The following is a 27,204-nucleotide window of genomic DNA, read 5'->3' as shown; positions in this document are numbered from 1 at the left end:
CTTTTTTTCCTGCCGCCAAAAGTAGGAGGAGTTTTGAGGCCAAAGCGCATGCTTCTAAAGTTCAGAGGGATGGCAATGTCAATCAAGAGTCCGCAGTTGAATACTTATTTACTTTGCAAAGATCGATCGATCGAAAGAAATCAAAAGCCATAGGCTTAAAAATTGGGCACTGGCAAAGTAAACAAAATCCCATCACACACTTGAGCAGAAGAAGCCATTACTCTCAGGATTTAAATCTACGTGGGGAGACCCCAAAAGAACTCTTTGGCCTCATTAGTCATCCCTGTCAAGGCGTTGCTGAATAATCTCATGTGTTATAAACATCTTGGACTTAGGCTAAAATGCTATGCTGCACCTTACCACCCAAGTACGCTTGTAGTTTGGGAATTTTGTTCACTGACAATTGCCAGAAAACCTTTTTGATTCTGAAAATAGAGCTTATTTAAACGTTTCTTCTATAACGTAACACAGCGCCATCGGAACCTTTTCTTGTGCGTGTGTATGGGTTGTAGCCTTTTTTTCCTGCCGCCAAAAGTAGGAGGAGTTTTGAGGCCAAAGCGCATGCTTCTAAAGTTCAGAGGGATGGCAATGTCAATCAAGAGTCCGCAGTTGAATACTTATTTACTTTGCAAAGATCGATCGATCGATCGAAAGAAATCAAAAGCCATAGGCTTAAAAATGGGGCACTGGCAAAGTAAACAAAATCCCATCACACACTTGAGCAGAAGAAGCCATTACTCTCAGGATTTAAATCTACGTGGGGAGACCCCAAAAGAACTCTTTGGCCTCATTAGTCATCCCTGTCAAGGCGTTGCTGAATAATCTCATGTGTTATAAACATCTTGGACTTGGGCTAAAATGCTATGCTGCACCTTACCACCCAAGTACGCTTGTAGTTTGGGAATTTTGTTCACTGACAATTGCCAGAAAACCTTTTTGATTCTGAAAATAGAGCTTATTTAAACGTTTCTTCTATAACGTAACACAGCGCCATCGGAACCTTTTCTTGTGCGTGTGTATGGGTTGTAGCCTTTTTTTCCTGCCGCCAAAAGTAGGAGGAGTTTTGAGGCCAAAGCGCATGCTTCTAAAGTTCAGAGGGATGGCAATGTCAATCAAGAGTCCACAGTTGAATACTTATTTACTTTGCAAAGATCGATCGATCGATCGAAAGAAATCAAAAGCCATAGGCTTAAAAATGGGGCACTGGCAAAGTAAACAAAATCCCATCACACACTTGAGCAGAAGAAGCCATTACTCTCAGGATTTAAATCTACGTGGGGAGACCCCAAAAGAACTCTTTGGCCTCATTAGTCATCCCTGTCAAGGCGTTGCTGAATAATCTCATGTGTTATAAACATCTTGGACTTAGGCTAAAATGCTATGCTGCACCTTACCACCCAAGTACGCTTGTAGTTTGGGAATTTTGTTCACTGACAATTGCCAGAAAACCTTTTTGATTCTGAAAATAGAGCTTATTTGAGCGTTTCTTCTATAACGTAACACAGCGCCATCGGACCGGACCACTCGGGTTGCCTCTGTGGCGCAACGGTAGCGCGTCTGACTCCAGATCAGAAAGTTGCGTGTTCAACTTCACGTCAGCGTCATGTACTTTGTTGATTCTTGTTATAGTGGGTGAACAGCATTCACTCATTCATGTTATGGGGCTGTTTCATACCTGTCACTCCGCAATCATGCGATCTGCCAAGAGGATTAGTTCAAATGCTCTAATACTCAACTGTTTGACAGTTTGGCCATTGCCCTCTGAGAGCTTTAGTTGTGAATGAAACTGCATATACACAAGTATAACTCAAAAGTACAGCATGCGATGGCCGAGAATCGAACCCGGGTCAACTGCTTGGAAGGCAGCTATGCTTACCACTATACCACCATCGCAAGGACACATGCTTTCGCAGTGCAGTGTCGCAAATCGGCGCCTGTAATTGATATCGAAAGTTCCATGCACACGGAACATGGTTTGAAGATAATTACTATCATAGAAACGCCTTTTTTTGCACGGTTTCGCTGGTCGCATTTCTTGTCCAACTGAGCAACAGGTAGCGTGGCCGAGTGGTCTAAGGCGCAGGATTTAGGCTCCAGTCTCTTCGGAGGCGTGGGTTCAAATTCCACCGCTGCCAGTTCTCATGCCGAACGTCAAGAGCAGGGCTGTGTGATGTCTGTCGGCAGCGCTTCCGTTTGAGTTTAGCTTTCATAAAATACATATTCTAAATCTGGCCCTGGTCAAAAGCCAACCAGGGATTCTTTACTTCCGCCAAATGGCCTGCCAGCAGGGGCCCGTACGGGAACAACATGAACCACGTTGTTGGCAGGATTCGAACCTGCGCGGGAAATTCCCAATGGATTTCTAGTCCATCGCCTTAACCACTCCGCCACAACAACTCACTAGCTGCTTACGGGAACCTTTTCTTGTGCGTGTGTATGGGTTGTAGCCTTTTTTTCCTGCCGCCAAAAGTAGGAGGAGTTTTGAGGCCAAAGCGCATGCTTCTAAAGTTCAGAGGGATGGCAATGTCAATCAAGAGTCCGCAGTTGAATACTTATTTACTTTGCAAAGATCGATCGATCGATCGATCGAAAGAAATCAAAAGCCATAGGCTTAAAAATGGGGCACTGGCAAAGTAAACAAAATCCCATCACACACTTGAGCAGAAGAAGCCATTACTCTCAGGATTTAAATCTACGTGGGGAGACCCCAAAAGAACTCTTTGGCCTCATTAGTCATCCCTGTCAAGGCGTTGCTGAATAATCTCATGTGTTATAAACATCTTGGACTTAGGCTAAAATGCTATGCTGCACCTTACCACCCAAGTACGCTTGTAGTTTGGGAATTTTGTTCACTGACAATTGCCAGAAAACCTTTTTGATTCTGAAAATAGAGCTTATTTAAACGTTTCTTCTATAACGTAACACAGCGCCATCGGAACCTTTTCTTGTGCGTGTGTATGGGTTGTAGCCTTTTTTTCCTGCCGCCAAAAGTAGGAGGAGTTTTGAGGCCAAAGCGCATGCTTCTAAAGTTCAGAGGGATGGCAATGTCAATCAAGAGTCCGCAGTTGAATACTTATTTACTTTGCAAAGATCAATCGATCGATCGAAAGAAATCAAAAGCCATAGGCTTAAAAATGGGGCACTGGCAAAGTAAACAAAATCCCATCACACACTTGAGCAGAAGAAGCCATTACTCTCAGGATTTAAATCTACGTGGGGAGACCCCAAAAGAACTCTTTGGCCTCATTAGTCATCCCTGTCAAGGCGTTGCTGAATAATCTCATGTGTTATAAACATCTTGGACTTGGGCTAAAATGCTATGCTGCACCTTACCACCCAAGTACGCTTGTAGTTTGGGAATTTTGTTAACTGACAATTGCCAGAAAACCTTTTTGATTCTGAAAATAGAGCTTATTTAAACGTTTCTTCTATAACGTAACACAGCGCCATCGGAACCTTTTCTTGTGCGTGTGTATGGGTTGTAGCCTTTTTTTCCTGCCGCCAAAAGTAGGAGGAGTTTTGAGGCCAAAGCGCATGCTTCTAAAGTTCAGAGGGATGGCAATGTCAATCAAGAGTCCGCAGTTGAATACTTATTTACTTTGCAAAGATCGATCGATCGATCGAAAGAAATCAAAAGCCATAGGCTTAAAAATGGGGCACTGGCAAAGTAAACAAAATCCCATCACACACTTGAGCAGAAGAAGCCATTACTCTCAGGATTTAAATCTACGTGGGGAGACCCCAAAAGAACTCTTTGGCCTCATTAGTCATCCCTGTCAAGGCGTTGCTGAATAATCTCATGTGTTATAAACATCTTGGACTTAGGCTAAAATGCTATGCTGCACCTTACCACCCAAGTACGCTTGTAGTTTGGGAATTTTGTTCACTGACAATTGCCAGAAAACCTTTTTGATTCTGAAAATAGAGCTTATTTAAACGTTTCTTCTATAACGTAACACAGCGCCATCGGAACCTTTTCTTGTGCGTGTGTATGGGTTGTAGCCTTTTTTTCCTGCCGCCAAAAGTAGGAGGAGTTTTGAGGCCAAAGCGCATGCTTCTAAAGTTCAGAGGGATGGCAATGTCAATCAAGAGTCCGCAGTTGAATACTTATTTACTTTGCAAAGATCAATCGATCGATCGAAAGAAATCAAAAGCCATAGGCTTAAAAATGGGGCACTGGCAAAGTAAACAAAATCCCATCACACACTTGAGCAGAAAAAGCCATTACTCTCAGGATTTAAATCTACGTGGGGAGACCCCAAAAGAACTCTTTGGCCTCATTAGTCATCCCTGTCAAGGCGTTGCTGAATACTCTCATGTGTTATAAACATCTTGGACTTGGGCTAAAATGCTATGCTGCACCTTACCACCCAAGTACGCTTGTAGTTTGGGAATTTTGTTCACTGACAATTGCCAGAAAACCTTTTTGATTCTCAAAATAGAGCTTATTTGAGCGTTTCTTCTATCACGTAACACAGCGCCATCGGACCGGACAACTCGGGCTGCCTCTGTGGCGCAACGGTAGCGCGTCTGACTCCAGATCAGAAAAGTTGCGTGTTCAACTTCACGTCAGCGTCATGTACTTTCTTGATTCTTGTTATAGTGGGTGAACAGCATTCACTCATTCATGTTATGGGGCTGTTTCATACCTGTCACTCCGCAATCATGCGATCTGCCAAGAGGATTAGTTCAAATGCTCTAATACTCAACTGTTTGACAGTTTGGCCATTGCCCTCTGAGAGCTTTAGTTGTGAATGAAACTGCATATACACAAGTATAACTCAAAAGTACAGAATGCGATGGCCGAGAATCGAACCCGGGTCAACTGCTTGGAAGGCAGCTATGCTTACCACTATACCACCATCGCAAGGACACATGCTTTCGCAGTGCCGTGTCGCAAATCGGCGCCTGTAATTGATATCTAAAGTTCCATGCACACGGAACATGGTTTGAAGATAATTACTATCATAGAAACGCCTTTTTTTGCACGGTTTCGCTGGTCGCATTTCTTGTCCAACTGAGCAACAGGTAGCGTGGCCGAGTGGTCTAAGGCGCTGGATTTAGGCTCCAGTCTCTTCGGAGGCGTGGGTTCAAATTCCACCGCTGCCAGTTCTCATGCCGAACGTCAAGAGCAAGGCTGTGTGATGTCTGTCGGCAGCGCTTCCGTTTGAGTTTAGCTTTCATAAAATACATATTCTAAATCTGGCCCTGGTCAAAAGCCAACCAGGGATTCTTTACTTCCGCGTAATGGCCTGCCAGCAGGGGACCGTACGGGAACAACATGAACCACGTTGTTGGCAGGATTCGAACCTGCGCGGGAAATTCCCAATGGATTTCTAGTCCATCGCCTTAACCATTCGGCCACAACAACTCATTAGCTGCTTGCGGGAACCTTTTCTTGTGCATGTGTATGGGTTGTAGCCTTTTTTTCCTGCCGCCAAAAGTAGGAGGAGTTTTTAGGCCAAAGCGCATGCTTCTAAAGTTCAGAGGGATGGCAATGTCAATCAAGAGTCCGCAGTTGAATACTTATTTACTTTGCAAAGATCGATCGATCGATCGAAAGAAATCAAAAGCCATAGGCTTAAAAATGGGGCACTGGCAAAGTAAACAAAATCCCATCACACACTTGAGCAGAAGAAGCCATTACTCTCAGGATTTAAATCTACGTGGGGAGACCCCAAAAGAACTCTTTGGCCTCATTAGTCATCCCTGTCAAGGCGTTGCTGAATAATCTCATGTGTTATAAACATCTTGGACTTAGGCTAAAATGCTATGCTGCACCTTACCACCCAAGTACGCTTGTAGTTTGGGAATTTTGTTCACTGACAATTGCCAGAAAACCTTTTTGATTCTGAAAATAGAGCTTATTTAAACGTTTCTTCTATAACGTAACACAGCGCCATCGGAACCTTTTCTTGTGCGTGTGTATGGGTTGTAGCCTTTTTTTCCTGCCGCCAAAAGTAGGAGGAGTTTTGAGGCCAAAGCGCATGCTTCTAAAGTTCAGAGGGATGGCAATGTCAGTCAAGAGTCCGCAGTTGAATACTTATTTACTTTGCAAAGATCGATCGATCGATCGAAAGAAATCAAAAGCCATAGGCTTAAAAATGGGGCACTGGCAAAGTAAACAAAATCCCATCACACACTTGAGCAGAAGAAGCCATTACTCTCAGGATTTAAATCTACGTGGGGAGACCCCAAAAGAACTCTTTGGCCTCATTAGTCATCCCTGTCAAGGCGTTGCTGAATAATCTCATGTGTTATAAACATCTTGGACTTAGGCTAAAATGCTATGCTGCACCTTACCACCCAAGTACGCTTGTAGTTTGGGAATTTTGTTCACTGACAATTGCCAGAAAACCTTTTTGATTCTGAAAATAGAGCTTATTTAAACGTTTCTTCTATAACGTAACACAGCGCCATCGGAACCTTTTCTTGTGCGTGTGTATGGGTTGTAGCCTTTTTTTCCTGCCGCCAAAAGTAGGAGGAGTTTTGAGGCCAAAGCGCATGCTTCTAAAGTTCAGAGGGATGGCAATGTCAATCAAGAGTCCGCAGTTGAATACTTATTTACTTTGCAAAGATCGATCGATCGATCGAAAGAAATCAAAAGCCATAGGCTTAAAAATGGGGCACTGGCAAAGTAAACAAAATCCCATCACACACTTGAGCAGAAGAAGCCATTACTCTCAGGATTTAAATCTACGTGGGGAGACCCCAAAAGAACTCTTTGGCCTCATTAGTCATCCCTGTCAAGGCGTTGCTGAATAATCTCATGTGTTATAAACATCTTGGACTTAGGCTAAAATGCTATGCTGCACCTTACCACCCAAGTACGCTTGTAGTTTGGGAATTTTGTTCACTGACAATTGCCAGAAAACCTTTTTGATTCTGAAAATAGAGCTTATTTAAACGTTTCTTCTATAACGTAACACAGCGCCATCGGAACCTTTTCTTGTGCGTGTGTATGGGTTGTAGCCTTTTTTTCCTGCCGCCAAAAGTAGGAGGAGTTTTGAGGCCAAAGCGCATGCTTCTAAAGTTCAGAGGGATGGCAATGTCAATCAAGAGTCCGCAGTTGAATACTTATTTACTTTGCAAAGATCAATCGATCGATCGAAAGAAATCAAAAGCCATAGGCTTAAAAATGGGGCACTGGCAAAGTAAACAAAATCCCATCAGACACTTGAGCAGAAGAAGCCATTACTCTCAGGATTTAAATCTACGTGGGGAGACCCCAAAAGAACTCTTTGGCCTCATTAGTCATCCCTGTCAAGGCGTTGCTGAATAATCTCATGTGTTATAAACATCTTGGACTTGGGCTAAAATGCTATGCTGCACCTTACCACCCAAGTACGCTTGTAGTTTGGGAATTTTGTTAACTGACAATTGCCAGAAAACCTTTTTGATTCTGAAAATAGAGCTTATTTAAACGTTTCTTCTATAACGTAACACAGCGCCATCGGAACCTTTTCTTGTGCGTGTGTATGGGTTGTAGCCTTTTTTTCCTGCCGCCAAAAGTAGGAGGAGTTTTGAGGCCAAAGCGCATGCTTCTAAAGTTCAGAGGGATGGCAATGTCAATCAAGAGTCCGCAGTTGAATACTTATTTACTTTGCAAAGATCGATCGATCGATCGAAAGAAATCAAAAGCCATAGGCTTAAAAATGGGGCACTGGCAAAGTAAACAAACTCCCATCACACACTTGAGCAGAAGAAGCCATTACTCTCAGGATTTAAATCTACGTGGGGAGACCCCAAAAGAACTCTTTGGCCTCATTAGTCATCCCTGTCAAGGCGTTGCTGAATAATCTCATGTGTTATAAACATCTTGGACTTAGGCTAAAATGCTATGCTGCACCTTACCACCCAAGTACGCTTGTAGTTTGGGAATTTTGTTCACTGACAATTGCCAGAAAACCTTTTTGATTCTGAAAATAGAGCTTATTTAAACGTTTCTTCTATAACGTAACACAGCGCCATCGGAACCTTTTCTTGTGCGTGTGTATGGGTTGTAGCCTTTTTTTCCTGCCGCCAAAAGTAGGAGGAGTTTTGAGGCCAAAGCGCATGCTTCTAAAGTTCAGAGGGATGGCAATGTCAATCAAGAGTCCGCAGTTGAATACTTATTTACTTTGCAAAGATCAATCGATCGATCGAAAGAAATCAAAAGCCATAGGCTTAAAAATGGGGCACTGGCAAAGTAAACAAAATCCCATCACACACTTGAGCAGAAGAAGCCATTACTCTCAGGATTTAAATCTACGTGGGGAGACCCCAAAAGAACTCTTTGGCCTCATTAGTCATCCCTGTCAAGGCGTTGCTGAATACTCTCATGTGTTATAAACATCTTGGACTTGGGCTAAAATGCTATGCTGCACCTTACCACCCAAGTACGCTTGTAGTTTGGGAATTTTGTTCACTGACAATTGCCAGAAAACCTTTTTGATTCTGAAAATAGAGCTTATTTGAGCGTTTCTTCTATAACGTAACACAGCGCCATCGGACCGGACAACTCGGGCTGCCTCTGTGGCGCAACGGTAGCGCGTCTGACTCCAGATCAGAAAGTTGCGTGTTCAACTTCACGTCAGCGTCATGTACTTTCTTGATTCTTGTTATAGTGGGTGAACAGCATTCACTCATTCATGTTATGGGGCTGTTTCATACCTGTCACTCCGCAATCATGCGATCTGCCAAGAGGATTAGTTCAAATGCTCTAATACTCAACTGTTTGACAGTTTGGCCATTGCCCTCTGAGAGCTTTAGTTGTGAATGAAACTGCATATACACAAGTATAACTCAAAAGTACAGAATGCGATGGCCGAGAATCGAACCCGGGTCAACTGCTTGGAAGGCAGCTATGCTTACCACTATACCACCATCGCAAGGACACATGCTTTCGCAGTGCCGTGTCGCAAATCGGCGCCTGTAATTGATATCTAAAGTTCCATGCACACGGAACATGGTTTGAAGATAATTACTATCATAGAAACGCCTTTTTTTGCACGGTTTCGCTGGTCGCATTTCTTGTCCAACTGAGCAACAGGTAGCGTGGCCGAGTGGTCTAAGGCGCAGGATTTAGGCTCCAGTCTCTTCGGAGGCGTGGGTTCAAATTCCACCGCTGCCAGTTCTCATGCCGAACGTCAAGAGCAAGGCTGTGAGATGTCTGTCGGCAGCGCTTCCGTTTGAGTTTAGCTTTCATAAAATACATATTCTAAATCTGGCCCTGGTCAAAAGCCAACCAGGGATTCTTTACTTCCTCCAAATGGCCTGCCAGCAGGGGCCCGTACCGGAACAACATAAACCACGTTGTTGGCAGGATTCCAACCTGCGCGGGAAATTCCCAATGGATTTCTAGTCCATCGCCTTAACCACTCGGCCACAAGAACTCATTAGCTGCTTACGGGAACGTTTTCTTGTGAGTGTGTATGGGTTGTAGCCTTTTTTTTTCCTGCCGCCAAAAGTAGGAGGAGTTTTGAGGCCAAAGCGCATGCTTCTAAAGTTCAGAGGGATGGCAATGTCAATCAAGAGTCCGCAGTTGAATACTTATTTACTTTGCAAAGATCGATCGATCGATCGATCGAAAGAAATCAAAAGCCATAGGCTTAAAAATGGGGCACTGGCAAAGTAACAAAAATCCCATCACACACTTGAGCAGAAGAAGCCATTACTCTCAGGATTTAAATCTACGTGGGGAGACCCCAAAAGAACTCTTTGGCCTCATTAGTCATCCCTGTCAAGGCGTTGCTGAATAATCTCATGTGTTATAAACATCTTGGACTTAGGCTAAAATGCTATGCTGCACCTTACCACCCAAGTACGCTTGTAGTTTGGGAATTTTGTTCACTGACAATTGCCAGAAAACCTTTTTGATTCTGAAAATAGAGCTTATTTAAACGTTTCTTCTATAATGTAACACAGAGCCATCGGAACCTTTTCTTGTGCGTGTGTATGGGTTGTAGCCTTTTCTTCCTGCCGCCAAAAGTAGGAGGAGTTTTGAGGCCAAAGCGCATGCTTCTAAAGTTCAGAGGGATGGCAATGTCAATCAAGAGTCCGCAGTTGAATACTTATTTACTTTGCAAAGATCGATCGATCGATCGATCGAAAGAAATCAAAAGCCATCGGCTTAAAAATGGGGCACTGGCAAAGTAAACAAAATCCCATCACACACTTGAGCAGAAGAAGCCATTACTCTCAGGATTTAAATCTACGTGGGGAGACCCCAAAAGAACTCTTTGGCCTCATTAGTCATCCCTGTCAAGGCGTTGCTGAATAATCTCATGTGTTATAAACATCTTGGACTTAGGCTAAAATGCTATGCTGCACCTTACCACCCAAGTACGCTTGTAGTTTGGGAATTTTGTTCACTGACAATTGCCAGAAAACCTTTTTGATTCTGAAAATAGAGCTTATTTAAACGTTTCTTCTATAACGTAACACAGCGCCATCGGAACCTTTTCTTGTGCGTGTGTATGGGTTGTAGCCTTTTTTTCCTGCCGCCAAAAGTAGGAGGAGTTTTGAGGCCAAAGCGCATGCTTCTAAAGTTCAGAGGGATGGCAATGTCAATCAAGAGTCCGCAGTTGAATACTTATTTACTTTGCAAAGATCGATCGATCGATCGATCGAAAGAAATCAAAAGCCATAGGCTTAAAAATGGGGCACTGGCAAAGTAAACAAAATCCCATCACACACTTGAGCAGAAGAAGCCATTACTCTCAGGATTTAAATCTACGTGGGGAGACCCCAAAAGAACTCTTTGGCCTCATTAGTCATCCCTGTCAAGGCGTTGCTGAATAATCTCATGTGTTATAAACATCTTGGACTTAGGCTAAAATGCTATGCTGCACCTTACCACCCAAGTACGCTTGTAGTTTGGGAATTTTGTTCACTGACAATTGCCAGAAAACCTTTTTGATTCTGAAAATAGAGCTTATTTGAGCGTTTCTTCTATAACGTAACACAGCGCCATCGGACCGGACAACTCGGGCTGCCTCTGTGGCGCAACGGTAGCGCGTCTCACTCCAGATCAGAAAGTTGCGTGTTCAACTTCACGTCAGGGTCATGTGCTTTGTTGATTCTTGTTATAGTGGGTGAACAGCATTCACTCATTCATGTTATGGGGCTGTTTCATACCTGTCAGTCCGCAATCATGCGATCTGCCAAGAGGATTAGTTCAAATGCTCTAATACTCAACTGTTTGACAGTTTGGCCATTGCCCTCTGAGAGCTTTAGTTGTGAATGAAACTGCATATACACAAGTATAACTCAAAAATACAGCGTGCGATGGCCGGGAATCGAACCCGTGTCAACTGCTTGGAAGGCAGCTATGCTTACCACTATACCACCATCGCAAGGACACATGCTTTCGCAGTGCAGTGGCTCCTGTAATTGATATCTAAAGTTCCATGCACACGGAACATGGTTTGAAGATAATTACTATCATAGAAACGCCTTTTTTTGCACGGTTTCCCTGGTCGCATTTCTTGTCCAACCGAGCAACAGGTAGCGTGGCCAAGTGGTCTAAGGCGCTGGATTTAGGCTCCAGTCTCTTCGGAGGCGTGGATTCAAATCCCACCGCTGCCAGTTCTCATGCCGAACGTCAAGAGCAAGGCTGTGAGATGTCTGTCGGCAGCGCTTCCGTTTGAGTTTAGCTTTCATAAAATACATATTCTAAATCTGGCCCTGGTCAAAAGCCAACCAGGGATTCTTTACTTCCTCCAAATGGCCTGCCAGCAGGGGCCCGTACGGGAACAACATAAACCACGTTGTTGGCAGGATTCGAACCTGCGCGGGAAATTCCCAATGGATTTCTAGTCCATCGCCTTAACCACTCGGCCTCAACAACTCATTAGCTGCTTACGGGAACCTTTTCTTGTGCGTGTGTATGGGTTGTAGCCTTTTTTTTTCCTGCCGCCAAAAGTAGGAGGAGTTTTGAGGCCAAAGCGCATGCTTCTAAAGTTCAGAGGGATGGCAATGTCAATCAAGAGTCCGCAGTTGAATACTTATTTACTTTGCAAAGATTGATCGATCGATCGATCGATCGAAAGAAATCAAAAGCCATAGGCTTAAAAATGGGTTACTGGCAAAGTAAACAAAATCCCATCACACACTTGAGCAGAAGAAGCAATTACTCTCAGGATTTAAATCTACGTGGGGAGACCCCAAAAGAACTCTTTGGCCTCATTAGTCATCCCTGTCAAGGCGTTGCTGAATAATCTCATGTGTTATAAACGTCTTGGACTTAGGCTAAAATGCTATGCTGCACCTTACCACCCAAGTACGCTTGTAGTTTGGGAATTTTGTTCACTGACAATTGCCAGAAAACCTTTTTGATTCTGAAAATAGAGCTTATTTAAACGTTTCTTCTATAACGTAACACAGAGCCATCGGAACCTTTTCTTGTGCGTGTGTATGGGTTGTAGCCTTTTCTTCCTGCCGCCAAAAGTAGGAGGAGTTTTGAGGCCAAAGCGCATGCTTCTAAAGTTCAGAGGGATGGCAATGTCAATCAAGAGTCCGCAGTTGAATACTTATTTACTTTGCAAAGATCGATCGATCGATCGATCGAAAGAAATCAAAAGCCATAGGCTTAAAAATGGGGCACTGGCAAAGTAAACAAAATCCCATCACACACTTGAGCAGAAGAAGCCATTACTCTCAGGATTTAAATCTACGTGGGGAGACCCCAAAAGAACTCTTTGGCCTCATTAGTCATCCCTGTCAAGGCGTTGCTGAATAATCTCATGTGTTATAAACATCTTGGACTTAGGCTAAAATGCTATGCTGCACCTTACCACCCAAGTACGCTTGTAGTTTGGGAATTTTGTTCACTGACAATTGCCAGAAAACCTTTTTGATTCTGAAAATAGAGCTTATTTGAGCGTTTCTTCTATAACGTAACACAGCGCCATCGGTCCGGACAACTCGGGCTGCCTCTGTGGCGCAACGGTAGCGCGTCTCACTCCAGATCAGAAAGTTGCGTGTTCAACTTCACGTCAGGGTCATGTGCTTTGTTGATTCTTGTTATAGTGGGTGAACAGCATTCACTCATTCATGTTATGGGGCTGTTTCATACCTGTCAGTCCGCAATCATGCGATCTGCCAAGAGGATTAGTTCAAATGCTCTAATACTCAACTGTTTGACAGTTTGGCCATTGCCCTCTGAGAGCTTTAGTTGTGAATGAAACTGCATATACACAAGTATAACTCAAAAGTACAGCGTGCGACGGCCGGGAATCGAACCCGGGTCAACTGCTTGGAAGGCAGCTATGCTTACCACTATACCACCATCGCAAGGACACATGCCTTCGCAGTGCCGTGGCGCCTGTAATTGATATCTGAAGTTCCATGCACACGGAACATGGTTTGAAGATAATTACTATCATAGAAACGCCTTTTTTTGCACGGTTTCGCTGGTCGCATTTCTTGTCCAACCGAGCAACAGGTAGCGTGGCAGAGTGGTCTAAGGCGCTGGATTTAGGCTCCAGTCTCTTCGGAGGTGTGGGTTCAAATCCCACCGCTGCCAGTTCTCATGCCGAACGTCAAGAGCAAGGCTGTGAGATGTCTGTCGGCAGCGCTTCCGTTTGAGTTTAGCTTTCATAAAATACATATTCTAAATCTGGCCCTGGTCAAAAGCCAACCAGGGATTCTTTACTTCCTCCAAATGGCCTGCCAGCAGGGGCCCGTACGGGAACAACATGAACCACGTTGTTGGCAGGATTCCAACCTGCGCGGGAAATTCCCAATGGACTTCTAGTCCATCGCCTTAACCACTCGGCCACATCAACTCATTAGCTGCTTACGGGAACCTTTTCTTGTGCGTGTGTATGGGTTGTAGCCTTTTTTTTTCCTGCCGCCAAAAGTAGGAGGAGTTTTGAGGCCAAAGCGCATGCTTCTAAAGTTCAGAGGGATGGCAATGTCAATCAAGAGTCCGCAGTTGAATACTTATTTACTTTGCAAAGATTGATCGATCGATCGATCGATCGAAAGAAATCAAAAGCCATAGGCTTAAAAATGGGTTACTGGCAAAGTAAACAAAATCCCATCACACACTTGAGCAGAAGAAGCCATTACTCTCAGGATTTAAATCTACGTGGGGAGACCCCAAAAGAACTCTTTGGCCTCATTAGTCATCCCTGTCAAGGCGTTGCTGAATAATCTCATGTGTTATAAACGTCTTGGACTTAGGCTAAAATGCTATGCTGCACCTTACCACCCAAGTACGCTTGTAGTTTGGGAATTTTGTTCACTGACAATTGCCAGAAAACCTTTTTGATTCTGAAAATAGAGCTTATTTAAACGTTTCTTCTATAACGTAACACAGAGCCATCGGAACCTTTTCTTGTGCGTGTGTATGGGTTGTAGCCTTTTCTTCCTGCCGCCAAAAGTAGGAGGAGTTTTGAGGCCAAAGCGCATGCTTCTAAAGTTCAGAGGGATGGCAATGTCAATCAAGAGTCCGCAGTTGAATACTTATTTACTTTGCAAAGATCGATCGATCGATCGATCGAAAGAAATCAAAAGCCATAGGCTTAAAAATGGGGCACTGGCAAAGTAAACAAAATCCCATCACACACTTGAGCAGAAGAAGCCATTACTCTCAGGATTTAAATCTACGTGGGGAGACCCCAAAAGAACTCTTTGGCCTCATTAGTCATCCCTGTCAAGGCGTTGCTGAATAATCTCATGTGTTATAAACATCTTGGACTTAGGCTAAAATGCTATGCTGCACCTTACCACCCAAGTACGCTTGTAGTTTGGGAATTTTGTTCACTGACAATTGCCAGAAAACCTTTTTGATTCTGAAAATAGAGCTTATTTGAGCGTTTCTTCTATAACGTAACACAGCGCCATCGGACCGGACAACTCGGGCTGCCTCTGTGGCGCAACGGTAGCGCGTCTCACTCCAGATCAGAAAGTTGCGTGTTCAACTTCACGTCAGGGTCATGTGCTTTGTTGATTCTTGTTATAGTGGGTGAACAGCATTCACTCATTCATGTTATGGGGCTGTTTCATACCTGTCAGTCCGCAATCATGCGATCTGCCAAGAGGATTAGTTCAAATGCTCTAATACTCAACTGTTTGACAGTTTGGCCATTGCCCTCTGAGAGCTTTAGTTGTGAATGAAACTGCATATACACAAGTATAACTCAAAAGTACAGCGTGCGACGGCCGGGAATCGAACCCGGGTCAACTGCTTGGAAGGCAGCTATGCTTACCACTATACCACCATCGCAAGGACACATGCCTTCGCAGTGCCGTGGCGCCTGTAATTGATATCTAAAGTTCCATGCACACGGAACATGGTTTGAAGATAATTACTATCATAGAAACGCCTTTTTTTGCACGGTTTCGCTGGTCGCATTTCTTGTCCAACCGAGCAACAGGTAGCGTGGCCGAGTGGTCTAAGGCGCTGGATTTAGGCTCCAGTCTCTTCGGAGGCGTGGGTTCAAATCCCACCGCTGCCAGTTCTCATGCCGAAGGTCAAGAGCAAGGCTGTGTGATGTCTGTCGGCAGCGCTTCCGTTTGAGTTTAGCTTTCATAAAATACATATTCTAAATCTGGCCCTGGTCAAAAGCCAACCAGGGATTCTTTACTTCCTCCAAATGGCCTGCCAGCAGGGGCCCGTACGGGAACAACATGAACCACGTTGTTGGCAGGATTTCAACCTGCGCGGGAAATTCCCAATGGACTTCTAGTCCATCGCCTTAACCACTCGGCCACATCAACTCATTAGCTGCTTACGGGAACCTTTTCTTGTGCGTGTGTATGGGTTGTAGCCTTTTTTTTTCCTGCCGCCAAAAGTAGGAGGAGTTTTGAGGCCAAAGCGCATGCTTCTAAAGTTCAGAGGGATGGCAATGTCAATCAAGAGTCCGCAGTTGAATACTTATTTACTTTGCAAAGATCGATCGATCGATCGATCGAAAGAAATCAAAAGCCATAGGCTTAAAAATGGGTTACTGGCAAAGTAAACAAAATCCCATCACACACTTGAGCAGAAGAAGCCATTACTCTCAGGATTTAAATCTACGTGGGGAGACCCCAAAAGAACTCTTTGGCCTCATTAGTCATCCCTGTCAAGGCGTTGCTGAATAATCTCATGTGTTATAAACATCTTGGACTTAGGCTAAAATGCTATGCTGCACCTTACCACCCAAGTACGCTTGTAGTTTGGGAATTTTGTTCACTGACAATTGCCAGAAAACCTTTTTGATTCTGAAAATAGAGCTTATTTAAACGTTTCTTCTATAACGTAACACAGAGCCATCGGAACCTTTTCTTGTGCGTGTGTATGGGTTGTAGCCTTTTCTTCCTGCCGCCAAAAGTAGGAGGAGTTTTGAGGCCAAAGCGCATGCTTCTAAAGTTCAGAGGGATGGCAATGTCAATCAAGAGTCCGCAGTTGAATACTTATTTACTTTGCAAAGATCGATCGATCGATCGATCGAAAGAAATCAAAAGCCATAGGCTTAAAAATGGGGCACTGGCAAAGTAACAAAAATCCCATCACACACTTGAGCAGAAGAAGCCATTACTCTCAGGATTTAAATCTACGTGGGGAGACCCCAAAAGAACTCTTTGGCCTCATTAGTCATCCCTGTCAAGGCGTTGCTGAATAATCTCATGTGTTATAAACATCTTGGACTTAGGCTAAAATGCTATGCTGCACCTTACCACCCAAGTACGCTTGTAGTTTGAGGATTTTGTTCACTGACAATTGCCAGAAAACCTTTTTGATTCTGAAAATAGAGCTTATTTAAACGTTTCTTCTATAACGTAACACAGAGCCATCGGAACCTTTTCTTGTGCGTGTGTATGGGTTGTAGCCTTTTCTTCCTGCCGCCAAAAGTAGGAGGAGTTTTGAGGCCAAAGCGCATGCTTCTAAAGTTCAGAGGGATGGCAATGTCAATCAAGAGTCCGCAGTTGAATACTTATTTACTTTGCAAAGATCGATCGATCGATCGATCGAAAGAAATCAAAAGCCATAGGCTTAAAAATGGGGCACTGGCAAAGTAAACAAAATCCCATCACACACTTGAGCAGAAGAAGCCATTACTCTCAGGATTTAAATCTACGTGGGGAGACCCCAAAAGAACTCTTTGGCCTCATTAGTCATCCCTGTCAAGGCGTTGCTGAATAATCTCATGTGTTATAAACATCTTGGACTTAGGCTAAAATGCTATGCTGCACCTTACCACCCAAGTACGCTTGTAGTTTGGGAATTTTGTTCACTGACAATTGCCAGAAAACCTTTTTGATTCTGAAAATAGAGCTTATTTGAGCGTTTCTTCTATAACGTAACACAGCGCCATCGGACCGGACAACTCGGGCTGCCTCTGTGGCGCAACGGTAGCGCGTCTGACTCCAGATCAGAAAGTTGCGTGTTCAACTTCACGTCAGGGTCATGTGCTTTGTTGATTCTTGTTATAGTGGGTGAACAGCATTCACTCATTCATGTTATGGGGCTGTTTCATACCTGGCAGTCCGCAATCATGCGATCTGCCAAGAGGATTAGTTCAAATGCTCTAATACTCAACTGTTTGACAGTTTGGCCATTGCCCTCTGAGAGCTTTAGTTGTGAATGAAACTGCATATACACAAGTATAACTCAAAAGTACAGCATGCGATGGCCGGGAATCGAACCCGGGTCAACTGCTTGGAAGGCAGCTATGCTTACCACTATACCACCATCGCAAGGACACATGCTTTTGCAGTGCCGTGGCCCCTGTAATTGATATCTAAAGTTCCATGCACACGGAACATGGTTTGAAGATAATTACTATCATAGAAACGCCTTTTTTTGCACGGTTTCGCTGGTCGCATTTCTTGTCCAACCGAGCAACAGGTAGCGTGGCTGAGTGGTCTAAGGCGCTGGATTTAGGCTCCAGTCTCTTCGGAGGCGTGGGTTCAAATCCCACCGCTGCCAGTTCTCATGCCGAACGTCAAGAGCAAGGCTGTGAGATGTCTGTCGGCAGCGCTTCCGTTTGAGTTTAGCTTTCATAAAATACATATTCTAAATCTGGCCCTGGTCAAAAGCCAACCAGGGATTCTTTACTTCCTCCAAATGGCCTGCCAGCAGGGGCCCGTACCGGAACAACATAAACCACGTTGTTGGCAGGATTCCAACCTGCGCGGGAAATTCCCAATGGATTTCTAGTCCATCGCCTTAACCACTCGGCCACAAGAACTCATTAGCTGCTTACGGGAACGTTTTCTTGTGAGTGTGTATGGGTTGTAGCCTTTTTTTTTCCTGCCGCCAAAAGTAGGAGGAGTTTTGAGGCCAAAGCGCATGCTTCTAAAGTTCAGAGGGATGGCAATGTCAATCAAGAGTCCGCAGTTGAATACTTATTTACTTTGCAAAGATCGATCGATCGATCGATCGAAAGAAATCAAAAGCCATAGGCTTAAAAATGGGGCACTGGCAAAGTAACAAAAATCCCATCACACACTTGAGCAGAAGAAGCCATTACTCTCAGGATTTAAATCTACGTGGGGAGACCCCAAAAGAACTCTTTGGCCTCATTAGTCATCCCTGTCAAGGCGTTGCTGAATAATCTCATGTGTTATAAACATCTTGGACTTAGGCTAAAATGCTATGCTGCACCTTACCACCCAAGTACGCTTGTAGTTTGGGAATTTTGTTCACTGACAATTGCCAGAAAACCTTTTTGATTCTGAAAATAGAGCTTATTTAAACGTTTCTTCTATAATGTAACACAGAGCCATCGGAACCTTTTCTTGTGCGTGTGTATGGGTTGTAGCCTTTTCTTCCTGCCGCCAAAAGTAGGAGGAGTTTTGAGGCCAAAGCGCATGCTTCTAAAGTTCAGAGGGATGGCAATGTCAATCAAGAGTCCGCAGTTGAATACTTATTTACTTTGCAAAGATCGATCGATCGATCGATCGAAAGAAATCAAAAGCCATCGGCTTAAAAATGGGGCACTGGCAAAGTAAACAAAATCCCATCACACACTTGAGCAGAAGAAGCCATTACTCTCAGGATTTAAATCTACGTGGGGAGACCCCAAAAGAACTCTTTGGCCTCATTAGTCATCCCTGTCAAGGCGTTGCTGAATAATCTCATGTGTTATAAACATCTTGGACTTAGGCTAAAATGCTATGCTGCACCTTACCACCCAAGTACGCTTGTAGTTTGGGAATTTTGTTCACTGACAATTGCCAGAAAACCTTTTTGATTCTGAAAATAGAGCTTATTTAAACGTTTCTTCTATAACGTAACACAGCGCCATCGGAACCTTTTCTTGTGCGTGTGTATGGGTTGTAGCCTTTTTTTCCTGCCGCCAAAAGTAGGAGGAGTTTTGAGGCCAAAGCGCATGCTTCTAAAGTTCAGAGGGATGGCAATGTCAATCAAGAGTCCGCAGTTGAATACTTATTTACTTTGCAAAGATCGATCGATCGATCGATCGAAAGAAATCAAAAGCCATAGGCTTAAAATTGGGGCACTGGCAAAGTAAACAAAATCCCATCACACACTTGAGCAGAAGAAGCCATTACTCTCAGGATTTAAATCTACGTGGGGAGACCCCAAAAGAACTCTTTGGCCTCATTAGTCATCCCTGTCAAGGCGTTGCTGAATAATCTCATGTGTTATAAACATCTTGGACTTAGGCTAAAATGCTATGCTGCACCTTACCACCCAAGTACGCTTGTAGTTTGGGAATTTTGTTCACTGACAATTGCCAGAAAACCTTTTTGATTCTGAAAATAGAGCTTATTTGAGCGTTTCTTCTATAACGTAACACAGCGCCATCGGACCGGACAACTCGGGCTGCCTCTGTGGCGCAACGGTAGCGCGTCTCACTCCAGATCAGAAAGTTGCGTGTTCAACTTCACGTCAGGGTCATGTGCTTTGTTGATTCTTGTTATAGTGGGTGAACAGCATTCACTCATTCATGTTATGGGGCTGTTTCATACCTGTCAGTCCGCAATCATGCGATCTGCCAAGAGGATTAGTTCAAATGCTCTAATACTCAACTGTTTGACAGTTTGGCCATTGCCCTCTGAGAGCTTTAGTTGTGAATGAAACTGCATATACACAAGTATAACTCAAAAATACAGCGTGCGATGGCCGGGAATCGAACCCGTGTCAACTGCTTGGAAGGCAGCTATGCTTACCACTATACCACCATCGCAAGGACACATGCTTTCGCAGTGCCGTGGCTCCTGTAATTGATATCTAAAGTTCCATGCACACGGAACATGGTTTGAAGATAATTACTATCATAGAAACGCCTTTTTTTGCACGGTTTCCCTGGTCGCATTTCTTGTCCAACCGAGCAACAGGTAGCGTGGCCAAGTGGTCTAAGGCGCTGGATTTAGGCTCCAGTCTCTTCGGAGGCGTGGATTCAAATCCCACCGCTGCCAGTTCTCATGCCGAACGTCAAGAGCAAGGCTGTGAGATGTCTGTCGGCAGCGCTTCCGTTTGAGTTTAGCTTTCATAAAATACATATTCTAAATCTGGCCCTGGTCAAAAGCCAACCAGGGATTCTTTACTTCCTCCAAATGGCCTGCCAGCAGGGGCCCGTACGGGAACAACATAAACCACGTTGTTGGCAGGATTCGAACCTGCGCGGGAAATTCCCAATGGATTTCTAGTCCATCGCCTTAACCACTCGGCCTCAACAACTCATTAGCTGCTTACGGGAACCTTTTCTTGTGCGTGTGTATGGGTTGTAGCCTTTTTTTTTCCTGCCGCCAAAAGTAGGAGGAGTTTTGAGGCCAAAGCGCATGCTTCTAAAGTTCAGAGGGATGGCAATGTCAATCAAGAGTCCGCAGTTGAATACTTATTTACTTTGCAAAGATCGATCGATCGATCGATCGAAAGAAATCAAAAGCCATAGGCTTAAAAATGGGTTACTGGCAAAGTAAACAAAATCCCATCACACACTTGAGCAGAAGAAGCCATTACTCTCAGGATTTAAATCTACGTGGGGAGACCCCAAAAGAACTCTTTGGCCTCATTAGTCATCCCTGTCAAGGCGTTGCTGAATAATCTCATGTGTTATAAACGTCTTGGACTTAGGCTAAAATGCTATGCTGCACCTTACCACCCAAGTACGCTTGTAGTTTGGGAATTTTGTTCACTGACAATTGCCAGAAAACCTTTTTGATTCTGAAAATAGAGCTTATTTGAGCGTTTCTTCTATAACGTAACACAGCGCCATCGGACCGGACAACTCGGGCTGCCTCTGTGGCGCAACGGTAGCGCGTCTCACTCCAGATCAGAAAGTTGCGTGTTCAACTTCACGTCAGGGTCATGTGCTTTGTTGATTCTTGTTATAGTGGGTGAACAGCATTCACTCATTCATGTTATGGGGCTGTTTCATACCTGTCAGTCCGCAATCATGCGATCTGCCAAGAGGATTAGTTCAAATGCTCTAATACTCAACTGTTTGACAGTTTGGCCATTGCCCTCTGAGAGCTTTAGTTGTGAATGAAACTGCATATACACAAGTATAACTCAAAAGTACAGCGTGCGATGGCCGGGAATCGAACCCGGGTCAACTGCTTGGAAGGCAGCTATGCTTACCACTATACCACCATCGCAAGGACACATGCCTTCGCAGTGCCGTGGCGCCTGTAATTGATATCTAAAGTTCCATGCACACGGAACATGGTTTGAAGATAATTACTATCATAGAAACGCCTTTTTTTGCACGGTTTCGCTGGTCGCATTTCTTGTCCAACCGAGCAACAGGTAGCGTGGCCGAGTGGTCTAAGGCGCTGGATTTAGGCTCCAGTCTCTTCGGAGGCGTGGGTTCAAATCCCACCGCTGCCAGTTCTCATGCCGAAGGTCAAGAGCAAGGCTGTGTGATGTCTGTCGGCAGCGCTTCCGTTTGAGTTTAGCTTTCAAAAAAAGACATATTCTAAATCTGGCCCTGGTCAAAAGCCAACCAGGGATTCTTTACTTCCTCCAAATGGCCTGCCAGCAGAGGCCCGTACGGGAACAACATGAACCACGTTGTTGGCAGGATTCCAACCTGCGCGGGAAATTCCCAATGGACTTCTAGTCCATCGCCTTAACCACTCGGCCACATCAACTCATTAGCTGCTTACGGGAACCTTTTCTTGTGCGTGTGTATGGGTTGTAGCCTTTTTTTTTCCTGCCGCCAAAAGTAGGAGGAGTTTTGAGGCCAAAGCGCATGCTTCTAAAGTTCAGAGGGATGGCAATGTCAATCAAGAGTCCGCAGTTGAATACTTATTTACTTTGCAAAGATCGATCGATCGATCGATCGAAAGAAATCAAAAGCCATAGGCTTAAAAATGGGTTACTGGCAAAGTAAACAAAATCCCATCACACACTTGAGCAGAAGAAGCCATTACTCTCAGGATTTAAATCTACGTGGGGAGACCCCAAAAGAACTCTTTGGCCTCATTAGTCATCCCTGTCAAGGCGTTGCTGAATAATCTCATGTGTTATAAACATCTTGGACTTAGGCTAAAATGCTATGCTGCACCTTACCACCCAAGTACGCTTGTAGTTTGGGAATTTTGTTCACTGACAATTGCCAGAAAACCTTTTTGATTCTGAAAATAGAGCTTATTTGAGCGTTTCTTCTATAACGTAACACAGCGCCATCGGACCGGACAACTCGGGCTGCCTCTGTGGCGCAACGGTAGCGCGTCTCACTCCAGATCAGAAAGTTGCGTGTTCAACTTCACGTCAGGGTCATGTGCTTTGTTGATTCTTGTTATAGTGGGTGAACAGCATTCACTCATTCATGTTATGGGGCTGTTTCATACCTGTCAGTCCGCAATCATGCGATCTGCCAAGAGGATTAGTTCAAATGCTCTAATACTCAACTGTTTGACAGTTTGGCCATTGCCCTCTGAGAGCTTTAGTTGTGAATGAAACTGCATATACACAAGTATAACTCAAAAGTACAGCGTGCGATGGCCGGGAATCGAACCCGGGTCAACTGCTTGGAAGGCAGCTATGCTTACCACTATACCACCATCGCAAGGACACATGCCTTCGCAGTGCCGTGGCGCCTGTAATTGATATCTAAAGTTCCATGCACACGGAACATGGTTTGAAGATAATTACTATCATAGAAACGCCTTTTTTTGCACGGTTTCGATGGTCGCATTTCTTGTCCAACCGAGCAACAGGTAGCGTGGCCGAGTGGTCTAAGGCGCTGGATTTAGGCTCCAGTCTCTTCGGAGGCGTGGGTTCAAATCCCACCGCTGCCAGTTCTCATGCCGAAGGTCAAGAGCAAGGCTGTGTGATGTCTGTCGGCAGCGCTTCCGTTTGAGTTTAGCTTTCATAAAATACATATTCTAAATCTGGCCCTGGTCAAAAGCCAACCAGGGATTCTTTACTTCCTCCAAATGGCCTGCCAGCAGGGGCCCGTACGGGAACAACATAAAACACGTTGTTGGCAGGATTCCAACCTGCGCGGGAAATTCCCAATGGATTTCTAGTCCATCGCCTTAACCACTCGGCCACAACAACTCATTAGCTGCTTACGGGAACCTTTTCTTGTGCGTGTGTATGGGTTGTAGCCGTTTTTTTTCCTGCCGCCAAAAGTAGGAGGAGTTTTGAGGCCAAAGCGCATGCTTCTAAAGTTCAGAGGGATGGCAATGTCAATCAAGAGTCCGCAGTTGAATACTTATTTACTTTGCAAAGATCGATCGATCGATCGATCGAAAGAAATCAAAAGCCATAGGCTTAAAAATGGGTTACTGGCAAAGTAAACAAAATCCCATCACACACTTGAGCAGAAGAAGCCATTACTCTCAGGATTTAAATCTACGTGGGGAGACCCCAAAAGAACTCTTTGGCCTCATTAGTCATCCCTGTCAAGGCGTTGCTGAATAATCTCATGTGTTATAAACGTCTTGGACTTAGGCTAAAATGCTATGCTGCACCTTACCACCCAAGTACGCTTGTAGTTTGGGAATTTTGTTCACTGACAATTGCCAGAAAACCTTTTTGATTCTGAAAATAGAGCTTATTTGAGCGTTTCTTCTATAACGTAACACAGCGCCATCGGACCGGACAGCTCGGGCTGCCTCTGTGGCGCAACGGTAGCGCGTCTCACTCCAGATCAGAAAGTTGCGTGTTCAACTTCACGTCAGGGTCATGTGCTTTGTTGATTCTTGTTATAGTGGGTGAACAGCATTCACTCATTCATGTTATGGGGCTGTTTCATACCTGTCAGTCCGCAATCATGCGATCTGCCAAGAGGATTAGTTCAAATGCTCTAATACTCAACTGTTTGACAGTTTGGCCATTGCCCTCTGAGAGCTTTAGTTGTGAATGAAACTGCATATACACAAGTATAACTCAAAAGTACAGCGTGCGATGGCCGGGAATCGAACCCGGGTCAACTGCTTGGAAGGCAGCTATGCTTACCACTATACCACCATCGCAAGGACACATGCTTTCGCAGTGCCGTGGCGCCTGTAATTGATATCTAAAGTTCCATGCACACGGAACATGGTTTGAAGATAATTACTATCATAGAAACGCCTTTTTTTGCACGGTTTCGCTGGTCGCATTTCTTGTCCAACCGAGCAACAGGGAGCGTGGCCGAGTGGTCTAAGGCGCTGGATTTAGGCTCCAGTCTCTTCGGAGGTGTGGGTTCAAATCCCACCGCTGCCAGTTCTCATGCCGAAGGTCAAGAGCAAGGCTGTGTGATGTCTGTCGGCAGCGCTTCCGTTTGAGTTTAGCTTTCATAAAATACATATTCTAAATCTGGCCCTGGTCAAAAGCCAACCAGGGATTCTTTACTTCCTCCAAATGGCCTGCCAGCAGGGGCCCGTACGGGAACAACATAAACCACGTTGTTGGCAGGATTCCAACCTGCGCGGGAAATTCCCAATGGATTTCTAGTCCATCGCCTTAACCACTCGGCCACAACAACTCATTAGCTGCTTACGGGAACCTTTTCTTGTGCGTGTGTATGGGTTGTAGCCTTTTTTTTTCCTGCCGCCAAAAGTAGGAGGAGTTTTGAGGCCAAAGCGCATGCTTCTAAAGTTCAGAGGGATGGCAATGTCAATCAAGAGTCCGCAGTTGAATACTTATTTACTTTGCAAAGATCGATCGATCGATCGAAAGAAATCAAAAGCCATAGGCTTAAAAATGGGTTACTGGCAAAGTAAACAAAATCCCATCACACACTTGAGCAGAAGAAGCCATTACTCTCAGGATTTAAATCTACGTGGGGAGACCCCAAAAGAACTCTTTGGCCTCATTAGTCATCCCTGTCAAGGCGTTGCTGAATAATCTCATGTGTTATAAACGTCTTGGACTTAGGCTAAAATGCTATGCTGCACCTTACCACCCAAGTACGCTTGTAGTTTGGGAATTTTGTTCACTGACAATTGCCAGAAAACCTTTTTGATTCTGAAAATAGAGCTTATTTGAGCGTTTCTTCTATAACGTAACACAGCGCCATCGGACCGGACAGCTCGGGCTGCCTCTGTGGCGCAACGGTAGCGCGTCTCACTCCAGATCAGAAAGTTGCGTGTTCAACTTCACGTCAGGGTCATGTGCTTTGTTGATTCTTGTTATAGTGGGTGAACAGCATTCACTCATTCATGTTATGGGGCTGTTTCATACCTGTCAGTCCGCAATCATGCGATCTGCCAAGAGGATTAGTTCAAATGCTCTAATACTCAACTGTTTGACAGTTTGGCCATTGCCCTCTGAGAGCTTTAGTTGTGAATGAAACTGCATATACACAAGTATAACTCAAAAGTACAGCGTGCGATGGCCGGGAATCAAACCCGGGTCAACTGCTTGGAAGGCAGCTATGCTTACCACTATACCACCATCGCAAGGACACAAGCTTTCGCAGTGCCGTGGCGCCTGTAATTGATATCTAAAGTTCCATGCACACGGAACATGGTTTGAAGATAATTACTATCATAGAAACGCCCTTTTTTTGCACGGTTTCGCTGGTCGCATTTCTTGTCCAACCGAGCAACAGGTAGCGTGGCCGAGTGGTCTAAGGCGCTGGATTTAGGCTCCAGTCTCTTCGGAGGCGTGGGTTCAAATCCCACCGCTGCCAGTTCTCATGCCGAAGGTCAAGAGCAAGGCTGTGTGATGTCTGTCGGCAGCGCTTCCGTTTGAGTTTAGCTTTCATAAAATACATATTCTAAATCTGGCCCTGGTCAAAAGCCAACCAGGGATTCTTTTCTTCCTCCAAATGGCCTGCCAGCAGGGGCCCGTACGGGAACAACATAAACCACGTTGTTGGCAGGATTCCAACCTGCGCGGGAAATTCCCAATGGATTTCTAGTCCATCGCCTTAACCACTCGGCCACATCAACTCATTAGCTGCTTACGGGAACCTTTTCTTGTGCGTGTGTATGGGTTGTAGCCTTTTTTTTTCCTGCCGCCAAAAGTAGGAGGAGTTTTGAGGCCAAAGCGCATGCTTCTAAAGTTCAGAGGGATGGCAATGTCAATCAAGAGTCCGCAGTTGAATACTTATTTACTTTGCAAAGATCGATCGATCGATCGAAAGAAATCAAAAGCCATAGGCTTAAAAATGGGTTACTGGCAAAGTAAACAAAATCCCATCACACACTTGAGCAGAAGAAGCCATTACTCTCAGGATTTAAATCTACGTGGGGAGACCCCAAAAGAACTCTTTGGCCTCATTAGTCATCCCTGTCAAGGCGTTGCTGAATAATCTCATGTGTTATAAACGTCTTGGACTTAGGCTAAAATGCTATGCTGCACCTTACCACCCAAGTACGCTTGTAGTTTGGGAATTTTGTTCACTGACAATTGCCAGAAAACCTTTTTGATTCTGAAAATAGAGCTTATTTGAGCGTTTCTTCTATAACGTAACACAGCGCCATCGGACCGGACAGCTCGGGCTGCCTCTGTGGCGCAACGGTAGCGCGTCTCACTCCAGATCAGAAAGTTGCGTGTTCAACTTCACGTCAGGGTCATGTGCTTTGTTGATTCTTGTTATAGTGGGTGAACAGCATTCACTCATTCATGTTATGGGGCTGTTTCATACCTGTCAGTCCGCAATCATGCGATCTGCCAAGAGGATTAGTTCAAATGCTCTAATACTCAACTGTTTGACAGTTTGGCCATTGCCCTCTGAGAGCTTTAGTTGTGAATGAAACTGCATATACACAAGTATAACTCAAAAGTACAGCGTGCAATGGCCGGGAATCGAACCCGGGTCAACTGCTTGGAAGGCAGCTATGCTTACCACTATACCACCATCGCAAGGACACAAGCTT

The 27,204-nt window shown here is 44.7% G+C and overlaps 37 non-coding genes across 37 annotated transcripts; 12 read left to right on the top strand and 25 right to left on the bottom strand.

Moving 5' to 3' along the window:
• Positions 1-1,821: 1,821 nt before the first annotated feature.
• Positions 1,822-1,893, bottom strand: trnag-ucc (transfer RNA glycine (anticodon UCC)). The gene has a single exon. It is a non-coding gene; the product is annotated as a tRNA-Gly (tRNA).
• Positions 1,894-2,053: 160 nt separating this feature from the next.
• On the top strand, positions 2,054-2,135 carry trnal-uag (transfer RNA leucine (anticodon UAG)). The gene has a single exon. It is a non-coding gene; the product is annotated as a tRNA-Leu (tRNA).
• Positions 2,136-2,315: 180 nt separating this feature from the next.
• On the bottom strand, positions 2,316-2,397 carry trnas-aga (transfer RNA serine (anticodon AGA)). The gene has a single exon. It is a non-coding gene; the product is annotated as a tRNA-Ser (tRNA).
• A 2,398-nt stretch (positions 2,398-4,795) lies between these two features.
• trnag-ucc (transfer RNA glycine (anticodon UCC)) lies at positions 4,796-4,867 on the bottom strand. The gene has a single exon. It is a non-coding gene; the product is annotated as a tRNA-Gly (tRNA).
• Positions 4,868-5,027: 160 nt separating this feature from the next.
• On the top strand, positions 5,028-5,109 carry trnal-uag (transfer RNA leucine (anticodon UAG)). The gene has a single exon. It is a non-coding gene; the product is annotated as a tRNA-Leu (tRNA).
• Positions 5,110-5,289: 180 nt separating this feature from the next.
• Positions 5,290-5,371, bottom strand: trnas-aga (transfer RNA serine (anticodon AGA)). The gene has a single exon. It is a non-coding gene; the product is annotated as a tRNA-Ser (tRNA).
• A 3,427-nt stretch (positions 5,372-8,798) lies between these two features.
• On the bottom strand, positions 8,799-8,870 carry trnag-ucc (transfer RNA glycine (anticodon UCC)). The gene has a single exon. It is a non-coding gene; the product is annotated as a tRNA-Gly (tRNA).
• Positions 8,871-9,030: 160 nt separating this feature from the next.
• On the top strand, positions 9,031-9,112 carry trnal-uag (transfer RNA leucine (anticodon UAG)). Its single transcript has one exon. It is a non-coding gene; the product is annotated as a tRNA-Leu (tRNA).
• A 180-nt stretch (positions 9,113-9,292) lies between these two features.
• On the bottom strand, positions 9,293-9,374 carry trnas-aga (transfer RNA serine (anticodon AGA)). The gene has a single exon. It is a non-coding gene; the product is annotated as a tRNA-Ser (tRNA).
• A 1,890-nt stretch (positions 9,375-11,264) lies between these two features.
• On the bottom strand, positions 11,265-11,336 carry trnag-ucc (transfer RNA glycine (anticodon UCC)). Its single transcript has one exon. It is a non-coding gene; the product is annotated as a tRNA-Gly (tRNA).
• Positions 11,337-11,486: 150 nt separating this feature from the next.
• Positions 11,487-11,568, top strand: trnal-uag (transfer RNA leucine (anticodon UAG)). The gene has a single exon. It is a non-coding gene; the product is annotated as a tRNA-Leu (tRNA).
• Positions 11,569-11,748: 180 nt separating this feature from the next.
• On the bottom strand, positions 11,749-11,830 carry trnas-aga (transfer RNA serine (anticodon AGA)). The gene has a single exon. It is a non-coding gene; the product is annotated as a tRNA-Ser (tRNA).
• Positions 11,831-13,203: 1,373 nt separating this feature from the next.
• Positions 13,204-13,275, bottom strand: trnag-ucc (transfer RNA glycine (anticodon UCC)). Its single transcript has one exon. It is a non-coding gene; the product is annotated as a tRNA-Gly (tRNA).
• Positions 13,276-13,425: 150 nt separating this feature from the next.
• On the top strand, positions 13,426-13,507 carry trnal-uag (transfer RNA leucine (anticodon UAG)). The gene has a single exon. It is a non-coding gene; the product is annotated as a tRNA-Leu (tRNA).
• Positions 13,508-13,687: 180 nt separating this feature from the next.
• On the bottom strand, positions 13,688-13,769 carry trnas-aga (transfer RNA serine (anticodon AGA)). Its single transcript has one exon. It is a non-coding gene; the product is annotated as a tRNA-Ser (tRNA).
• Positions 13,770-15,142: 1,373 nt separating this feature from the next.
• trnag-ucc (transfer RNA glycine (anticodon UCC)) lies at positions 15,143-15,214 on the bottom strand. Its single transcript has one exon. It is a non-coding gene; the product is annotated as a tRNA-Gly (tRNA).
• A 150-nt stretch (positions 15,215-15,364) lies between these two features.
• trnal-uag (transfer RNA leucine (anticodon UAG)) lies at positions 15,365-15,446 on the top strand. Its single transcript has one exon. It is a non-coding gene; the product is annotated as a tRNA-Leu (tRNA).
• Positions 15,447-15,626: 180 nt separating this feature from the next.
• On the bottom strand, positions 15,627-15,708 carry trnas-aga (transfer RNA serine (anticodon AGA)). Its single transcript has one exon. It is a non-coding gene; the product is annotated as a tRNA-Ser (tRNA).
• Positions 15,709-17,598: 1,890 nt separating this feature from the next.
• Positions 17,599-17,670, bottom strand: trnag-ucc (transfer RNA glycine (anticodon UCC)). Its single transcript has one exon. It is a non-coding gene; the product is annotated as a tRNA-Gly (tRNA).
• Positions 17,671-17,820: 150 nt separating this feature from the next.
• Positions 17,821-17,902, top strand: trnal-uag (transfer RNA leucine (anticodon UAG)). Its single transcript has one exon. It is a non-coding gene; the product is annotated as a tRNA-Leu (tRNA).
• Positions 17,903-18,082: 180 nt separating this feature from the next.
• Positions 18,083-18,164, bottom strand: trnas-aga (transfer RNA serine (anticodon AGA)). Its single transcript has one exon. It is a non-coding gene; the product is annotated as a tRNA-Ser (tRNA).
• Positions 18,165-20,054: 1,890 nt separating this feature from the next.
• On the bottom strand, positions 20,055-20,126 carry trnag-ucc (transfer RNA glycine (anticodon UCC)). The gene has a single exon. It is a non-coding gene; the product is annotated as a tRNA-Gly (tRNA).
• A 150-nt stretch (positions 20,127-20,276) lies between these two features.
• trnal-uag (transfer RNA leucine (anticodon UAG)) lies at positions 20,277-20,358 on the top strand. The gene has a single exon. It is a non-coding gene; the product is annotated as a tRNA-Leu (tRNA).
• A 180-nt stretch (positions 20,359-20,538) lies between these two features.
• On the bottom strand, positions 20,539-20,620 carry trnas-aga (transfer RNA serine (anticodon AGA)). Its single transcript has one exon. It is a non-coding gene; the product is annotated as a tRNA-Ser (tRNA).
• An 848-nt stretch (positions 20,621-21,468) lies between these two features.
• On the bottom strand, positions 21,469-21,540 carry trnag-ucc (transfer RNA glycine (anticodon UCC)). The gene has a single exon. It is a non-coding gene; the product is annotated as a tRNA-Gly (tRNA).
• A 150-nt stretch (positions 21,541-21,690) lies between these two features.
• On the top strand, positions 21,691-21,772 carry trnal-uag (transfer RNA leucine (anticodon UAG)). The gene has a single exon. It is a non-coding gene; the product is annotated as a tRNA-Leu (tRNA).
• A 181-nt stretch (positions 21,773-21,953) lies between these two features.
• trnas-aga (transfer RNA serine (anticodon AGA)) lies at positions 21,954-22,035 on the bottom strand. The gene has a single exon. It is a non-coding gene; the product is annotated as a tRNA-Ser (tRNA).
• Positions 22,036-22,883: 848 nt separating this feature from the next.
• On the bottom strand, positions 22,884-22,955 carry trnag-ucc (transfer RNA glycine (anticodon UCC)). Its single transcript has one exon. It is a non-coding gene; the product is annotated as a tRNA-Gly (tRNA).
• A 150-nt stretch (positions 22,956-23,105) lies between these two features.
• Positions 23,106-23,187, top strand: trnal-uag (transfer RNA leucine (anticodon UAG)). Its single transcript has one exon. It is a non-coding gene; the product is annotated as a tRNA-Leu (tRNA).
• A 180-nt stretch (positions 23,188-23,367) lies between these two features.
• On the bottom strand, positions 23,368-23,449 carry trnas-aga (transfer RNA serine (anticodon AGA)). The gene has a single exon. It is a non-coding gene; the product is annotated as a tRNA-Ser (tRNA).
• An 848-nt stretch (positions 23,450-24,297) lies between these two features.
• On the bottom strand, positions 24,298-24,369 carry trnag-ucc (transfer RNA glycine (anticodon UCC)). The gene has a single exon. It is a non-coding gene; the product is annotated as a tRNA-Gly (tRNA).
• A 150-nt stretch (positions 24,370-24,519) lies between these two features.
• On the top strand, positions 24,520-24,601 carry trnal-uag (transfer RNA leucine (anticodon UAG)). The gene has a single exon. It is a non-coding gene; the product is annotated as a tRNA-Leu (tRNA).
• Positions 24,602-24,781: 180 nt separating this feature from the next.
• Positions 24,782-24,863, bottom strand: trnas-aga (transfer RNA serine (anticodon AGA)). Its single transcript has one exon. It is a non-coding gene; the product is annotated as a tRNA-Ser (tRNA).
• Positions 24,864-25,707: 844 nt separating this feature from the next.
• On the bottom strand, positions 25,708-25,779 carry trnag-ucc (transfer RNA glycine (anticodon UCC)). Its single transcript has one exon. It is a non-coding gene; the product is annotated as a tRNA-Gly (tRNA).
• A 151-nt stretch (positions 25,780-25,930) lies between these two features.
• Positions 25,931-26,012, top strand: trnal-uag (transfer RNA leucine (anticodon UAG)). Its single transcript has one exon. It is a non-coding gene; the product is annotated as a tRNA-Leu (tRNA).
• A 180-nt stretch (positions 26,013-26,192) lies between these two features.
• Positions 26,193-26,274, bottom strand: trnas-aga (transfer RNA serine (anticodon AGA)). The gene has a single exon. It is a non-coding gene; the product is annotated as a tRNA-Ser (tRNA).
• Positions 26,275-27,118: 844 nt separating this feature from the next.
• trnag-ucc (transfer RNA glycine (anticodon UCC)) lies at positions 27,119-27,190 on the bottom strand. The gene has a single exon. It is a non-coding gene; the product is annotated as a tRNA-Gly (tRNA).
• Between the last annotated feature and the right edge of the window lie 14 nt (positions 27,191-27,204).

The sequence above is a fragment of the Eucyclogobius newberryi genome, unplaced genomic scaffold, assembly GCF_026437365.1.
Source record: "Eucyclogobius newberryi isolate DKJ021-1_F unplaced genomic scaffold, fEucNew1.0.hap1 SCAF_36, whole genome shotgun sequence".
Lineage (NCBI taxonomy): Eukaryota > Metazoa > Chordata > Actinopteri > Gobiiformes > Gobiidae > Eucyclogobius > Eucyclogobius newberryi.
This window is presented reverse-complemented; position numbering and strand designations above follow the sequence as displayed.